Below are 18465 nucleotides of genomic sequence, written 5' to 3' on the forward strand. Positions count from 1 at the left end.
CTCCTGGTAGTGTCTCTCTCCTCCTGGTAGTGTCTCTCTCCTCCTGGTAGTGTCTCTCTCCTCCTGGTAGTCTCTCTCTCCTCCTGGTAGTCTCTCTCTCCTCCTGGTAGTGTCTCTCTCCTCCTGGTAGTGTCTCTCTCCTCCTGGTAGTGTCTCTCTCCTCCTGGTAGTGTCTCTCTCCTCCTGGTAGTGTCTCTCTCCTCCTGGTAGTGTCTCTCTCCTCCTGGTAGTGTCTCTCTCCTCCTGGTAGTGTCTCTCTCCTCCTGGTAGTGTCTCTCTCCTCCTGGTAGTGTCTCTCTCCTCCTGGTAGTGTCTCTCTCCTCCTGGTAGTGTCTCTCTCCTCCTGGTAGTCTCTCTCTCCTCCTGGTAGTGTCTCTCTCCTCCTGGTAGTGTCTCTCTCCTCCTGGTAGTGTCTCTCTCCTCCTGGTAGTGTCTCTCTCCTCCTGGTAGTGTCTCTCTCCTCCTGGTAGTGTCTCTCTCCTCCTGGTAGTGTCTCTCTCCTCCTGGTAGTGTCTCTCTCCTCCTGGTAGTGTCTCTCTCCTCCTGGTAGTGTCTCTCTCCTCCTGGTAGTGTCTCTCTCCTCCTGGTAGTGTCTCTCTCCTCCTGGTAGTCTCTCTCTCCTCCTGGTAGTCTCTCTCTCCTCCTGGTAGTGTCTCTCTCCTCCTGGTAGTGTCTCTCTCCTCCTGGTAGTGTCTCTCTCCTCCTGGTAGTGTCTCTCTCCTCCTGGTAGTCTCTCTCCTCCTGGTAGTCTCTCTCTCCTCCTGGTAGTCTCTCTCTCCTCCTGGTAGGATCAACCAATTATTTGATTCTACCATCAACATTGCCAGGTATAATTACCAGTAATTGAATGGTCGACATATATTCTATTTATCGTTATTGATACCCGATTCATAAGTACTTTATGATGACCATTACTAATATAGACTCATTATACATATGAGTACAGTGTACATGTTTCAGACATGTATATGTTCTTTGTTTAATGTGAAGATCTTGTGAGATATGATGGAAGATTAACCAGAGCCATCTGAGTTAATGACAAGTTGTGAGTGACCTGTTGTGTGGGAGGTGTTCCAGGTGTGTTGTGAGTGACCTGTTGTGTGGGAGGTGGTCCAGGTGTGTTGTGAGTGACCTGTTGTGTGGGAGGTGTTCCAGGTGTGTTGTGAGTGACCTGTTGTGTGGGAGGTGTTCCAGGTGTGTTGTGAGTGACCTGTTGTGTGGGAGGTGTTCCAGGTGTGTTGTGAGTGACCTGTCGTGTGGGAGATGGTCTAGGTGTGTTGTGAGTGACCTGTTGTGTGGGAGGTGTTCCAGGTGTGTTGTGAGGACCTGTTGTGTGGGAGGTGTTCCAGGTGTGTTGTGAGTGACCTGTTGTGTGGGAGGTGTTCCAGGTGTGTTGTGAGTGACCTGTTGTGTGGGAGGTGTTCCAGGTGTGTTGTGAGTGACCTGTTGTGTGGGAGGTGTTCCAGGTGTGTTGTGAGTGACCTGTTGTGTGGGAGATGGTCCAGGTGTGTTGTGAGTGACCTGTTGTGTGGGAGGTGTTCCAGGTGTGTTGTGAGTGACCTGTTGTGTGGGAGGTGTTCCAGGTGTGTTGTGAGTGACCTGTTGTGTGGGAGGTGTTCCAGGTGTGTTGTGAGTGACCTGTTGTGTGGGAGGTGTTCCAGGTGTGTTGTGAGTGACCTGTTGTGTGGGAGGTGTTCCAGGTGTGTTGTGAGTGACCTGTTGTGTGGGAGGTGTTCCAGGTGTGTTGTGAGTGACCTGTTGTGTGGGAGGTGTTCCAGGTGTGTTGTGAGTGACCTGTTGTGTGGGAGGTGGTCCAGGTGTGTTGTGAGTGACCTGTTGTGTGGGAGGTGTTCCAGGTGTGTTGTGAGTGACCTGTTGTGTGGGAGGTGTTCCAGGTGTGTTGTGAGTGACCTGTTGTGTGGGAAGTGTTCCAGGTGTGTTGTGAGTGACCTGTCGTGTGGGAGGTGGTCCAGGTGTGTTGTGAGTGACCTGATGTGTGGGAGATGGTCCAGGTGTGTTGTGAGTGACCTGTTGTGTGGGAGATGGTCCAGGTGTGTTGTGAGTGACCTGTTGTGTGGGAGATGGTCCAGGTGTGTTGTGAGTGACCTGTTGTGTGGGAGGTGTTCCAGGTGTGTTGTGAGTGACCTGTTGTGTGGGAGGTGTTCCAGGTGTGTTGTGAGTGACCTGTTGTGTGGGAGGTGGTCCAGGTGTGTTGTGAGTGACCTGTTGTGTGGGAGATGGTCCAGGTGTGTTGTGAGTGACCTGTTGTGTGGGAGATGGTCCAGGTGTGTTGTGAGTGACCTGTTGTGTGGGAGATGGTCCAGGTGTGTTGTGAGTGACCTGTTGTGTGGGAGGTGTTCCAGGTGTGTTGTGAGTGACCTGTTGTGTGGGAGGTGTTCCAGGTGTGTTGTGAGTGACCTGTTGTGTGGGAGGTGTTCCAGGTGTGTTGTGAGTGACCTGTCGTGTGGGAGGTGGTCTAGGTGTGTTGTGAGTGACCTGTTGTGTGGGAGGTGTTCCAGGTGTGTTGTGAGTGACCTGTTGAGTGGGAGATGGTCCAGGTGTGTTGTGAGTGACCTGTCGTGTGGGAGGTGGTCCAGGTGTGTTGTGAGTGACCTGTTGTGTGGGAGGTGTTCCAGGTGTGTTGTGAGTGACCTGTCGTGTGGGACGTGGTCCAGGTGTGTTGTGAGTGACCTGTTGTGTGGGAAGTGTTCCAGGTGTGTTGTGAGTGACCTGTCGTGTGGGAGGTGGTCCAGGTGTGTTGTGAGTGACCTGATGTGTGGGAGATGGTCCAGGTGTGTTGTGAGTGACCTGTTGTGGGGGAGATGGTCCAGGTGTGTTGTGAGTGACCTGTTGTGTGGGAGATGGTCCAGGTGTGTTGTGAGTGACCTGTTGTGTGGGAGATGGTCCAGGTGTGTTGTGAGTGACCTGTTGTGTGGGAGGTGGTCCAGGTGTGCTGTGAGTGACCTGTTGTGTGGGAGTGGTCCAGGTGTGTTGTGAGTGACCTGTTGTGTGGGAGGTGGTCCAGGTGTGTGTGAGTGACCTGTTGTGTGGGAGTGGTCCAGGTGTGTTGTGAGTGACTGTTGTGGGGAGTGGTCCAGGTGTGTTGTGATGCTGTGTGTGGAGATGGTCCAGGTGTTGTGGTGACCGTTGTGTGGGGGTCCAGGTGTGTTGTGAGTGACCTGTTTGTGGGAGGTGGCCAGGTGTGCTGTGAGTGACCGTTGTGTGGGGAGGTCCAGGTGTGTTGTGGGTCCTGTGTGGGTGGCAGTGGTCCAGGTGCTGCTAGTTGTGGTCAGGAGGGTGGCCAGTTGTGGTTGCTGGGGTCAGGAGGGTGGAGTTGTGGTCTGTGGGGTCAGGAGGGTGGCAGTTGTGGTCTGCTGGGGTCAGGAGGGTGGCAGTTGTGGTCTGCTGGGGTCAGGAGGGTGGCAGTTGTGGTCTGCTGGGGTCAGGAGGGTGGCAGTTGTGGTCTGCTGGGGTCAGGAGGGTGGCAGTTGTGGTCTGCTGGGGTCAGGAGGGTGGCAGTTGTGGTCTGCTGGGGTCAGGAGGGTGGCAGTTGTGGTCTGCTGGGGTCAGGAGGGTGGCAGTTGTGGTCTGCTGGGGTCAGGAGGGTGGCAGTTGTGGTCTGCTGGGGTCAGGAGGGTGGCAGTTGTGGTCTGCTGGGGTCAGGAGGGTGGCAGTTGTGGTCTGCTGGGGTCAGGAGGGTGGCAGTTGTGGTCTGCTGGGGTCAGGAGGGTGGCAGTTGTGGTCTGCTGGGGTCAGGAGGGTGGCAGTTGTGGTCTGCTGGGGTCAGGAGGGTGGCAGTTGTGGTCTGCTGGGGTCAGGAGGGTGGCAGCTGTGGTCTGCTGGGGTCAGGAGGGTGGCAGTTGTGGTCTGCTGGGGTCAGGAGGGTGGCAGTTGTGGTCTGCTGGGGTCAGGAGGGTGGCAGTTGTGGTCTGCTGGGGTCAGGAGGGTGGCAGTTGTGGTCTGCTGGGGTCAGGAGCGTGGCAGTTGTGGTCTGCTGGGGACAGGAGGGTGGCAGTTGTGGTCTGCTGGGGTCAGGAGCGTGGCAGTTGTGGTCTGCTGGGGACAGGAGGGTGGCAGTTGTGGTCTGCTGGGGTCAGGAGCGTGGCAGTTGTGGTCTGCTGGGGTCAGGAGGGTGGTAGTTGTGGTCTGCTGGGGTCAGGAGGGTGGCAGTTGTGGTCTGCTGGGGTCAGGAGGGTGGCAGTTGTGGTCTGCTGGGGTCAGGAGGGTGGTAGTTGTGGTCTGCTGGGGTCAGGAGGGTGGCAGTTGTGGTCTGCTGGGGTCAGGAGGGTGGCAGTTGTGGTCTGCTGGGGTCAGGAGGGTGGCAGTTGTGGTCTGCTGGGGTCAGGAGGGTGGCAGTTGTGGTCTGCTGGGGTCAGGAAATTAACAACTTACAACTGACTGGATTGTGTTATAGTGAAGACCTTTAACGTAGCTTGTAAATGTTTTCTTGAGTCAATTGTTGACGTGATAAAACAATGAATAAAGATGATTTTATTGAATGCATGAAGCCATGAGGCTCAACATATACAGATGAGGACTTGTATAACTTGAGGATTATAACTGTTGTTAATTAAGTCGTCACAACACAGCTTAAGATCAAACTTGGGCTGGCTTCAGACCTGCAATAGAAACTGGTATGTCTACACAGTACAGGAAGCTGGACAGAAGAAATTCTATAGTTTCTATGTTTTGTGTTGATGACGTGAACATGAAGTGATGTGCACTAAGACGTTGTGATACTGTGTTGACATATTTTATGTATCTAACGTAATGTTTATGCGGAAATTTTTGCAACAAAATTACTAAAGGATATCTTACCTTCTAATGCAATTTGGTCTAGGTATGTAGAAGATATTCTTTGTGTTTGGCCAACAAATGAAAATTTACAAATATGTCTCCTCTTAACAATTTAGTACCTTCCATCAAATTTACTGTAGAAAATGAAAATAATGGTATGTTACCATTTTTAGATTGCATGATCCATAGACAAGGAAACAAGTTTAAGTTTATCATATACAGAAAACCCACCAATGTATGCTCATATATCCATTATTACTCATCTCAACATGACAAAGTTAAATTATCATCATTTCAATCTATGTTCCTTAGGGCATTACGTATTTGCAGTCCAGAGTTTATTGATGATGAGTTTGAGAAGATATATTCTATTGGATCTAAGTTAAAGTACCCTAGATCTTTCATTGATAAATCCCTTAAGTTAGCAAAGAAATAATTTTATAGAGTTAAACCCAAACCTCCCATTGACACCAAGAATCTTTTAGTTCTCCCTTTTAATAATGACTTTACTTCCCATGTTGCTTAAATCCTTTACTGTGAATGTTGCCTTTAGCAACAATAATACTATAAAGAATATCTTAGTCAGGAACTCACCAGAAAATTCTGCAGGATGCATCTATAAAGTGCCATGTAGAAATTGTGACAAGTTTTGTGTTGGGCAGACTGGCAAGGATCTTTCTGTAAGACTTAAGCAACAAAAATACAGTATAAGAACGGGACAAGAATCAAATGCCTTGTTAAATCACGTTAAAAACTATGATCATTATATTGACTAGAGTAATGCCATCTCAGTTATGAACTCTAATTCCAGTACCACGAGAAATATCATTGAATCTTCTATCATTCAATATACAAAAATTATAACCTAAATATTAGTGAAGGTTTATACAAATTGCATAACCTTATTGTTAATAAAATTTGTAAACAATTCACCTTCTTGTCCATATAATAAGTTTATGATACGCTCGTTGTCTGTCCTGGACAATCGCATGTTTACCAAATGCCGTCCTAGCTTCGTCTCTTCGTTGTATATCAACTGACTGTTATATTGCTCTCTTGTGTCTCCCCTGATGATGTAATTATTACACAGAAGTGCACTTGGGAACTTATCGTGTTTCATTTTTCCCGTGGACTCATAGGAATATATAATTCATTTATGAATGGCGTTGTTAGGGAAGTGAATGGAAATGTTTTGGAGAGAGGGGCAAGTATGCAGTCTGCTGTGGATAAGAGAGCTTGGAAAGTGAGTCAGTTGTTGTTCGCTGATGATACAGCGCTGGTGGCTGATTCGTGTGAGAAACTGCAGAAGCTGGTGACTGAGTTTGGTAAAGTGTGTGAAAGAAGAAAGCTGAGAGTAAATGTAAATAAGAGTAAGGTCATTATGTACAGTAGGGTTGAGGGACAAGTCAATTGGGAAGTAAGTTTGAATGGAGAAAAACTGGAGGAAGTAAAGTGTTTTAGATATCTGGAAGTTGATTTGGCAGCGAGTAGAACCATGGAAGCGGAAGTTAGTCACAGGGTGGGCAAGGGGGCGAAAGTTCTGGGAGCATTGACAATGTGTGGAAGGCGAGAAAGTTATCTCGGAAAGCAAAGATGGGTATGTTTGAAGGAATAGTGGTTCCAACAATGTTATATAGTTGCGAGGCATGGGCTATGGATAGAGTTGTGCGCAGGAGGATGGATGTGCTGGAAATGAGATGTTTGAGGACAAAATGTGGTGTGAGGAGGTTTGATCGAGTAAGTAATGAAAGGGTTAGAGAGATGTGTGGTAATAAAAAGAGTGTGGTTGAGAGAGCAGAAGAGTGTGTTTTGAAATGGTTTGGGCACATTGAGAGAATGAGTGAGGAAAGATTGACCAAGAGGATATATGTTTCAGATTTGGAGGGAACGAGGAGAAGTGGGAGACCAAATTGGAGGTGGAAAGATGGAGTGAAAAAGATTTTGAGTGATCGGGGCCTGAACATGCAGGAGGGTGAAAGGTGTGCAAGGAATTGAGTGAATTGGAACGATGCGGCATACCGGGGTCGACGTGCTGTCAGTGGATTGAACCAGGGCATGTGAAGCGTCTGGGATAAACCATGGAAATTTTGTGGGGCCTGGATGTGGAAAGGGAGCTGTGGTTTCGGTGCATTATTACATGACAGCTAGAGCCTGAGTGTGAACGAATGTGGCCTTTGTTGTCTTTTCCTAGCGCTACCTCGCACACATGCAGAGAGAGGGGGTTGTCATTTCATGTGTGGCGGGGTGGCGACGAGAATGAATAAAGGCAGACAGTATGAATTATGTACATGTGTATATATGTATATGTCTGTGTATGTATATATATGTATACGTTGAGATGTATAGGTATGTGTATTTGCGTGTGTGGACGTGTATGTATATACATGTGTATGTCGGGTGGGTTGGGCTATTCTTTCGTCTGTTTCCTTGCGCTACCTCGCTAACGCGGGAGACAGCGACAAAGTATAATGATAATAATATATACATTGCAGTAACTGTACGTAATGTGCAAGAAGATCTAATTTTCCTTTACTGAAATTACATAATTTTGTCAAATGTAGTTACAGTTCTGTAATAACAAGACTGACTTTTTCCTGTACTACAGTGAATAGTACAGTGTATAGTACAGTGTATAGTACAGTGTATAGTACAGTGTATAGTACAGTGTATACTACAGTGTTTTTCATGCACAACCCTGTGTTGTGTACACGCACACCCCTGTGTTGTGTACATGCACAACCCTGAGTTGTGTACATGCACACCCATGTGTTGTGTACATGCACAACTCTGTGTTGTGTACACGCACAAACCTGTGTTGTGTACATGCACAACCCTGAGTTGTGTACATGCACAACTCTGTGTTGTGTACATGCAGAACTCTGTGTTGTGTACACGCACAAACCTGTGTTGTGTACATGCACAACTCTGTGTTGTGTACATGCACAACCCTGAGTTGTGTACATGCACAACTCTGTGTTGTGTACATGCACAACTCTGTGTTGTGTACACGCACACCCCTGTGCTGTGTACATGCACAACCCTGAGTTGTGTACATGCACAACCCTGTGTTGTGTACATGCACAACCCTGTGTTGTGTACATCATCTCCAGTTCTGGCGTTGCACAGTGGCCGATGGAGTACATGTTCAGTTATCTATTAAAAGAGAAATGGTTTCCTGTGCGATGAGAACACCATTTTCCCTCCGTTTGTGCCAGTAAAGTGGTCAACCACAGAACCATTTTGTATGACGATACAGTACATGTATCTCCCGGGATCAGAACACGAGATGTGGGTCACTTACTGACCATGATGAGATCTGTGTTGTATACACCTGGACCCTTGGCCCATCATACCTGACCCTTGGCCCATCATACCTGACCCTTAGGTCATCATTCCTGACCCTTGGCCCATCATACCTGACCCTTGGGTCATCATTCCTGACCCTTGGCCTCATCATACCTGACCCTTGGGTCATCATTCCTGACCCTTGGCCCATCATACCTGACCCTTGGGTCCATCATTCCTGACCCTTGGCCCATCATACCTGACCCTTAGGTCATCATACCTGACCCTTGGCCCATCATACCTGACCCTTGGCCCATCATACCTGACCCTTGGGTCATCATTCCTGACCCTTGGCCCATCATACCTGACCCTTAGGGTCATCATTCCTGACCCTTGGCTCATCATACCTGACCCTTGGGTCATCATCCTGACCCTTGGCCCATCATACCTGACCCTTGGGTCATTCTGACCCTTGGCCCATCAACCTGACCCTTGGGTCATCATTCCTGACCCTTGGCTCATCCTACCTGACCCTTGGCCCATCATACCTGACCCTTGGGTCATCTTACCTGACCCTTGGCTCATCATACCTGACCCTTGGCCCATCATACCTGACTCTAACTTGACCCTTGGCTCATCATACCTGACTCTTGGCCCATCATTCTAAGCCAGTACTATAAATTTCGATAAATATTTCACAAACGCATGATACAGTTTGAGATGATAATGGAAACATGTGTACTGGAAAGTGGAATATGAAAGATGAAAAACTCATATGAGACAAGTATGATAGATGACCAGTTGACATGAGATAGAAGTATGATAGATGACCAGTTGACATGAGATAGAAGTATGATAGATGACCAGTTTATGTAAGAGAGAGAGAGAGAGAGAGAGAGAGAGAGAGAGAGAGAGAGAGAGAGAGAGAGAGAGAGAGAGAGAGAGAGAGAGAGAGAGAGAGAGAGAGAGAGAGAGAGAGAGAGAGAGAGAGAGAGAGAAGAGAATAGATTGAGAGTGAGAGCGGGCATAGTAACAGTGTAAGGCAACACAGTGAGGGTGAGAGGAACATAATGAGAGTGAAAGGAACATAGTGAGAGTGAGAGGGACACAGTGAGAGTGAGAGGAGTATAGTGAGAGTGAGAGGGACATAGTGAGAGTGAGAGGAGCATAGTGAGAGTGAGAGGAACATTTTGAGAGCGAGAGGAACATAGTGAGAGTGAGAGGGACACAGTGAGAGCGAGAGGAACAGAGTGAGAGTGAGAGGGGCACAGTGAGAGCGAGAGGAACAGAGTGAGAGTGAGAGGGACACATTGAGAGTGGGAGGAACGTAGTGAGAGTGAGAGGGACACAGTGAGAGTGGGAGGAACGTAGTGAGAGTGGGAGGAACGTAGTGAGAGTGAGAGGAAGATAATGAGAGTGAGAGGAGAATAGTGAGAGGAGAGAGTGTTGGCCGCTGGCCTGGAAATGTCAACGACCCATGAAAGGTCAGTCACTGTAGAGTACACACTCTGGGTGTAGAGTACACACTCTGGGTGTAGAGTGTACACTCTGGGTGTAGAGTGTACACTCTGGGTGTAGAGTACACAGTCTGGGTGTAGAGTGTATACACTCTGGGTGTAGAGTACACACTCTGGGTGTAGAGTGTTCAATCCATCCACTATATACACATATATATATATATATATTATCCCTATGGATAGGGGAGAAAGAATACTTCCCACGTATTCCCTGCGTGTCGTAGAAGGCGACTAAAAGGGGAGGGAGCGGAGGGCTGGAAATCCTCCCCTCTTGTTTTTTTTTCCATTTTCCAAAAGAAGGAACAGAGAAGGGGGCCAGGTGAGGATATTCCCTCAGAGGCCCAGTCCTCTGTTCTTAACGCTACCTGGCTAACGCGGGAAATGGTGAATAGTATGAAAAAAAAAAAAAAAAAAATATATATATATATATATATATATATATATATATATATATATATATATATATATATATATATATATATATATATATAAGGTGGATGTAATATAAAGGGAGTGTAGGGAGTGAGTGAGGAGAGTGGAGGACATCAGTGCTGTAGGTTAGATACACAAGGGTCACCTGGAGTGGGTCAAGTAGCAGGGGTGAGCCTCATCCTGACGTAACATCAAACAACACATTGTTAACCTGACGTGACAAAGCAACACGAACTACTCACACTACCAACCTTACACCTGTAGCTTCATTATATATATATATATATATATATATATATATATATATATATATATATATATATATATATATATATATATATATATATATATATATATATATATATATATATATATATATATATATATATATATATATATATATATTGCTTTGTCGCTGTCTCCCGCGTTTGCGAGGTAGCACAAGGAAACAGACGAAAGAAATGGCCCAACCCACCCCCATACACATGTATATACATACACGTCCCGACACGCAAATATACACACCTATACATCTCAATGTACACATATATATACACACACAGACACATACATATATACCCATGCACACAATTCACTCTGTCTGCCTTCATTCATTCCCATCGCCACCTCGCCACACATGGAATACCTTCCCCCTCCCCCCTCATGTGTGCGAGGTAGCACTAGGAAAAGACAACAAAGGCCCCATTCGTTCACACTCAGTCTCCAGCTGTCATGTAATAATGCCCGAAACCACAGCTCCCTTTCCACATCCAGGCCCCACACAACTTTCCATGGTTTACCCCAGACGCTTCACATGCCCTGGTTCAATCCACTGACAGCATGTCAACCCCGGTATACCACATCGATCCAATTCACTCTATTCCTTGCCCTCCTTTCACCCTCCTGCATGTTCAGGCTCCGATCACACAAAATCTTTTTCACTCCATCTTTCCACCTCCAATTTGGTCTCCCACCTCTCCTCGTTCCCTCCACCTCCGACACATATATCCTCTTGGTCACTCTTTCCTCACTCATTCTCTCCATGTGCCCAAACCATTTCAAAACACCCTCATCTGTTCTCTCAACCACGCTCTTTTTATTTCCACACATCTCTCTTACCCTTACGTTACTTACTCGATCAAACCACCTCACACCACACATTGTCCTCAAACATCTCATTTCCAGCACATCCACCCTCCTGCGCACAACTCTATCCAGTTGCCCACGCCTCGCAACCATACAACATTGTTGGAACCACTATTCCTTCAAACATAGCCATTTTTGCTTTCCGAGATAATGTTCTCGACTTCCACACATTCTTCAAGGTTCCCAAGATTTTTGCCTCCTCCCCCACCCTATGATTCACTTCCGCTTCCATGGTTCCATCCGCTGCCAGATCCACTCCCAGATATCTAAAACACTTTACTTCCTCCAGTTTTTCTCCATTCAAACTTACCTCCCAATTTACTTGACCCTCAACCCTACTGTACCTAATAACCTTGCTCTTATTCACATTTACTCTTAACTTTCTTCTTTCACACACTTTACCAAAGTCAGTCACCAGCTTCTGCAGTCTCTCACATGAATCAGCCACCAGCGCTGTATCATCAGCGAACAACAACTGACTCACTTCCCAAGCCCTCTCATCCACAACAGACTTCATACTTGCCCCTCTTTCCAAAACTCTTGCATTCACCTCCCTAACAACCCCATCCATAAACAAATTAAACAACCATGGAGACATCACACACCCCTGCCGCAAACCTACATTCACTGAGAACCAATCACTTTCCTCTCTTCCTACACGTACACATGCCTTACATCCTCGATAAAAACTTTTCACTGCTTCTAACAACTTGCCTCCCACACCATATATTCTTAATACCTTCCACAGAGCATCTCTATCAACTCTATCATATGCTTTCTCCAGATCCATAAATGCTACATACAAATCCATTTGCTTTTCTAAGTATTTCTCACATACATTCTTCAAAGCAAACACCTAATCCAAACACCCTCTACCACTTCTGAAACCACACTGCTCTTCCCCAATCTGATGCTCTGTACATGCCTTCACCCTCTCAATCAATACCCTCCCATATAATTTACCAGGAATACTCGACAAACTTATACCTCTGTAATTTGAGCACTCACTCTTATCCCGTTTGCCTTTGTACAATGGCACTATGCACGCATTCTGCCAATCCTCAGGCACCTCACCATGAGTCATACATACATTAGATAACTTTACCAACCAGTCAACAATACAGTCACCTCCCTTTTTTAATAGATTCCACTGCAATACCAACCAAACCTGCTGCCTTGCCGGCTTTCATCTTCCGCAAAGCTTTTACTACCTCTTCTCTGTTTACCAAATCATTTTCCCTAACCCTCTCACTTTGCACACCACCTCGACCAAAACACCCTATATCTTCCACTCTATCATCAAACACATTCAACAAACCTTCAAAATACTCACTCCATCTCCTTCTCACATAACCACTACTTGTTATCACCTCCCCATTTGCGCCCTTCACTGAAGTTCCCATTTGCCCCTTGTCTTACGCACTTTATTTACCTCCTTCCAAAACATCTTTTTATTCTCCGTAAAATTTACTGATACTCTCTCACCCCAACTCTCATTTGCCCTCTTTTTCACCTCTTGCACCTTTATATATATATATATATATATATATATATATATATATATATATATATATATATATATATATATATATATATATATATATATATTATTTATTTTGCTTTGTCGCTGTCTCCTGCGTTTGCGAGGTAGCGCAAGGAAACAGATGAAAGAAATGGCCCAACCCACCCATATACACATATATATACATACACGTCCACACACGCAAATATACATACCTATACATCTCAACGTATACATATATATACACACACAGACATATACACATATACACATGCACACAATTCACACTGCCTTTATTCATTCACATCGCCACCTCGCCACTAATGGAATAACATCCCCCTCCCCCTCATGTGTGCGAGGTAGCGCTAGGAAAAGACAACAAAGGCCCCATTCGCTCACACTCAGTCTCTAGCTGTCATGTAATAATGCACCGAAACCACAACTCCCTTTCCACATCCAGGCCCCACACAACCTTCCATGGTTTACCCCAGACGCTTCACATGCCCTGATTCAATCCATTGACAGCACGTCAACCCCGGTATACCACATCGATCCAATTCACTTTATTCCTTGCCCGCCTTTCACCCTCCTGCATGTTCAGGCCCCGATCACACAAAATCTTTTTCACTCCATCTTTCCACCTCCAATTTGGTCTCCCACTTCTCCTCGTTCCCTCCACCTACGACACATATATCCTCTTGGTCAATCTTTCCTCACTCATTCTCTCCATGTGCCCAAACCATTTCAAAACACCCTCCTCTGCTCTCTCAACCACGCTCTTCTTATTTCCACACATCTCTCTTACCCTTATATTACTTACTCGATCAAACCACCTCACACCACATACTGTCCTCAAACATCTCATTTCTAGCACATCCACCCTCCTGCGCACAACTCTATCCATTGCCCACGCCTCGCAACCATACAACATTGTTGGAACCACTATTCCTTCAAACATAGCCATTTTTGCTTTCCGAGATAATGTTCTCGACTTCCACACATTCTTCAAGGCTCCCAGGATTTTCGCCCCCTCCCCCACCCTACGATTCACTTCCGCTTCCATGGTTCCATCCGCTGCCAGATCCACTCCACTTTACTTCCTCCAGTTTTTCTCCATTCAAACTTACCTCCCAATTGACTTGACCCTCGGCCCTACTGTACCTAATAACCTTGCTCTTATTCACATTTACTCTTAACTTTCTTCTTTCACACACTTTACCAAACTCAGTCACCAGCTTCTGCAGTTTCTCACATGAATCAGCCACCAGCGCTGTATCAACACCAGCGCTGTAACAACCCCATCCATAAACAAATTAAACAACCATGGGGACATCACACACCCCTGCTGCAAACCTACATTCACTGAGAACCAATCACTTTCCTCTTTTCCTACACGTACACATGCCTTACATCCTCGATAAAAACTTTTCACTGCTTCTAACAACTTGCCACCCACACCATATATTCTTAGTACCTTCCACAGAGCATCTCTATCAACTCTATCATATACCCCTCTCCAGATCATAAATGCTACATACAAATCCATTTGCTTTTCTAAGTATTTCTCACATACATTCTTCAAAGCAAACACCTGATCCACACATCCTCTACCAATTCTGAAACCACACTGCTCTTCCCCAATCTGATGCTCTGCACATGCCTTCACCCTCTCAATCAATACCCTCCCATATAATTTACCAGGAATACTCAACAAACTTATACTTCTGTAATTTGAGCACTCACTCTTATCCCCTTTGCCTTTATACAATGGCACTATGCACGCATTCCGCCAATCCTCAGGCACCTCACCATGACTCATACATACATTAAATAACCTTACCAACCAGTCAACAATACAGTCACCTCCCTTTTTAATAAATTCCACTGCAATACCATCCAAACCTGCTGCATTGCCGGCTTTCATCTTCCGCAAAGCTTTTACTACCTCTTCTCTGTTTACCGAATCATTTTTCCCTAACCCTCTCACTTTGCACACCACCTCGACCAAAACACCCTATATCTGCCACTCTATCATCAAACACATTCAACAACCTTCAAAATACTCACTCCATCTCCTTCTCACATCACCACTACTTGTTATCACCTCCCCATTAGCCCCCTTCACTAAAGTTCCTATTTGCTCCCTTGTCTTATGCACTTTATTTACCTCCTTCCAGAACATCTTTTTATTCTCCCTAAAATTTAATGATACTCTCTCACCCCAACTCTCATTTGCCCTCTTTTTCACCTCTTGCACCTTTCTCTTGACCTCTTGTCTCTTTCTTTTATACATCTCCCACTCATTTGTATGTATATATATATATATATATATATATATATATATATATATATATATATATATATATATATATATATATATATATATATATATATATATATATATATATATATACACACTCCATCTTTCCACCTAAAATTTGGTCTCCCACTTCTCCTCGTTCCCTCCATCTCTGACATATATATCCTCTTGGTCAATCAATCCTCACTCATTCTCTCCATGTGACCAAACCATTTCAAAACACCCTCTTCTGCTCTCTCAACCACACTCTTTTTATTACCACACATCTCTCTTACCCTTTCATTACTTACTTGATGAAACCACTTCACACCACATATTGTCCTCAAACATCTCATTTCCAGCACATCCACCCTCCTGCGCACAACTCTATCCATAGCCCACGCCTCGCAACCATACAACATTGTTGAAACCACTATTCCTTCAAACATACCCATTTTTGCTTTCCAAGATAACGTTCTCGCCTTCCACTCATTGTTCATCGCTCCCAGAACCTTCGCACTTCAGTAGTTCATACAATTCTATTTAACATGTAAGTTTTCTATACATGTGGCAAGACATGTTTCGTGGAGACAATCACCCTTATCATCAGTACTTAACCAAGTCATTTAAATCCCAACATCACACTTGGCTCCCGCCGTCCAACACCAATCTATGTAGGCCCAGCACTGTCTGCTGTGTCTGGTCGTAATCCTTGTAAGGGAGAGTGATTAAGGTGGCGGGGGTTGACCTGAGTGTGTCTTGAACAACTTTATTTATGTCTTCGTGTTTTGTCAATTTTCTCATAATGATTTGGTTAATGCTAGGATGGGCTTTAAAGTTGCCTGGGGACAAATTAAAATTCTTAGTATCAACAATTAAGACAGATTCAATGACGTTACGTGTGACATAATCAGCAGAGGGGTATAAGTTAACAGGATTTTCAAGATCTATGGCCAGGACGATCATTTTCATGACAATGTTTAGCGATCGCATTTTTGTGGTCATCTCTGCGTACTGCATGACGGTGCCAATAACATCTCTCCGTTACAGTTTTACCTCTCTGGCCTATATAAATATATTTACATGACTTGCATTTGATGGCGTAAACACTCCCAATTGTTGCATGATTTGGCCTATTATTTATTAAGGTCTTACTGATGGTGTTATTGTACTGGAAAGCAACATTACAAACACAGTTTCTTAGAACAAGTCTTAGATTAGCTAAGTTGGGGGAATAGGGCAACACTAAACATTTAGACATCTTTATTTGTCACATTTTTGTTACATGATGCTGTTCATGCACCATACTCACATATAACCTCCCACACTCCCTCATGGCCATGTATTGCATGGTATGGGCCAACAGTCATGGCCATGTGTTGCATGGTATGGGCCAACAGTCATGGCCATGTACTGCATGGTATGGGCCAACAGTCATGGCCATGTATTGAACCTGTCATGTGTTAAGTTAGAATCATTTCTGTGAATCATATAAAGTTAACATTATTAGCTCTTAATCCATGTCATGAATAACTACTTTATTATGTATATATCTACTTTATTATGTATATAACTACTATATAATGTATATAACTACTTTATTATGTATATGACTACTTTCTTATGTATGTAACTATTATGTATATAACTACTATATTATGCATATAACTACTTTATCATGTATATAACATTTTATTATGCATATAATCACTTTATTATGTATATAACTACTTTATTACGTATATAACTACGTTATTATGTATAGATCTACCTTAGTATGTATATAACTACTTTATTGTGCATATAACTACTTTATTATGTATATAACACTCTATTATGAATATAATTACTTTATTATGTATATAACTACTTTATTATGTATAGATCTACTTTAGTATGTATATAACTACTTTATTATGTATAACTACCTTATGATCATAGTTGTCTATTTTCAATTGTTTAGTGTTCACAACCATGACAGATGTGTTGTACAGTTGTTCAATGTTCACATCCACCATGACAGATGTGTTGTACAATTGTTCAATGTTCACATCCACCATGACAGATGTGTTGTACAATTGTTCAATGTTCACATCCACCATGACAGATGTGTTGTACAATTGTTCAATGTTCACATCCACCATGACAGATGTGTTGTACAATTGTTCAGTGTTCACATCCACCATGACAGATGTGTTGTACAATTGTTCAATGTTCACATCCACCATGACAGATGAGTTGTACAATTGTTCAATGTTCACATCCACCATGACAGATGTGTTGTAAATTGTTCAGTGTTCACATCCACCATGACAGATGTGTTGTACAATTGTTCAATGTTCACATCCACCATGACAGATGTGTTCTACAATTGTTCAATGTTCACATCCACCATGACAGATGTGTTGTACAATTGTTCAATGTTCACATCCACCATGACAGATGAGTTGTACAATTGTTCAATGTTCACATCCACCATGACATATGTGTTGTACAATTGTTCAATGTTCACATCCACCATGACAGATGTGTTGTACAACTGTTCAATGTTCACATCCACCATGACAAATGTGTTGTGCAATTGCTCAATGTTCACATCCACCATGACAGATGTGTTGTACAATTGTTCAATGTTCACATCCACCATGACAGATGTGTTGTACAATTGTTCAATGTTCACATCCACCATGACAGATGTGTTGTACAATTGTTCAATGTTCACATCCACCATGACAGATGTGTTGTACAATTGTTCAATGTTCACATCCACCATGACAGATGTGTTGTACAATTGTTCAATGTTCACATCCACCATGACATGTGTTGTACCATTGTTCAATGTTCACATCCACCATGACAGATGAGTTGTACAATTGTTCAATGTTCACATCCACCATGACAGATGTGTTGTACAATTGTTCAATGTTCACATCCACCATGACAAATGTGTTGTACAATTGTTCAATGTTCACATCCACCATGACAGATGTGTTGTACAATTGTTCAATGTTCACATCCACCATGACAGATGTGTTGTACAATTGTTCAATGTTCACATCCACCATGACAGATGAGTTGTACAATTGTTCAATGTTCACATCCACCATGACAGATGAGTTGTACAATTGTTCAATGTTCACATCCACCATGACAGATGTGTTGTACAATTGTTCAATGTTCACATCCACCATGACAGATGTGTTGTACAATTGTTCAATGTTCACATCCACCATGACAAATGTGTTGTACAATTGTTCAATGTTCACATCCACCATGACAGATGTGTTGTACAATTGTTCAATGTTCATATCCACCATGACAGATGTGTTGTACAATTGTTCAATGTTCACATCCACCATGACAGATGTGTTGTACAATTGTTCAATGTTCACATCCACCATGACAGATGTATTGTACAATGTTCACATCCACCATGACAGATGTGTTGTACAATTGTTCAATGTTCA

At 44.2% G+C, this 18465-nt stretch overlaps 1 protein-coding gene across 1 annotated transcript in view; it reads left to right on the plus strand.

Moving 5' to 3' along the window:
- The window catches only part of LOC139748635 (uncharacterized), a 707069-nt gene that overhangs the window by 513970 nt on the left and 174634 nt on the right, over positions 1-18465 (plus strand). The window lies entirely within an intron of this gene.

Source organism: Panulirus ornatus, chromosome 5 (assembly GCF_036320965.1).
Source record: "Panulirus ornatus isolate Po-2019 chromosome 5, ASM3632096v1, whole genome shotgun sequence".
NCBI classification, from domain to species: Eukaryota; Metazoa; Arthropoda; class Malacostraca; order Decapoda; family Palinuridae; genus Panulirus; species Panulirus ornatus.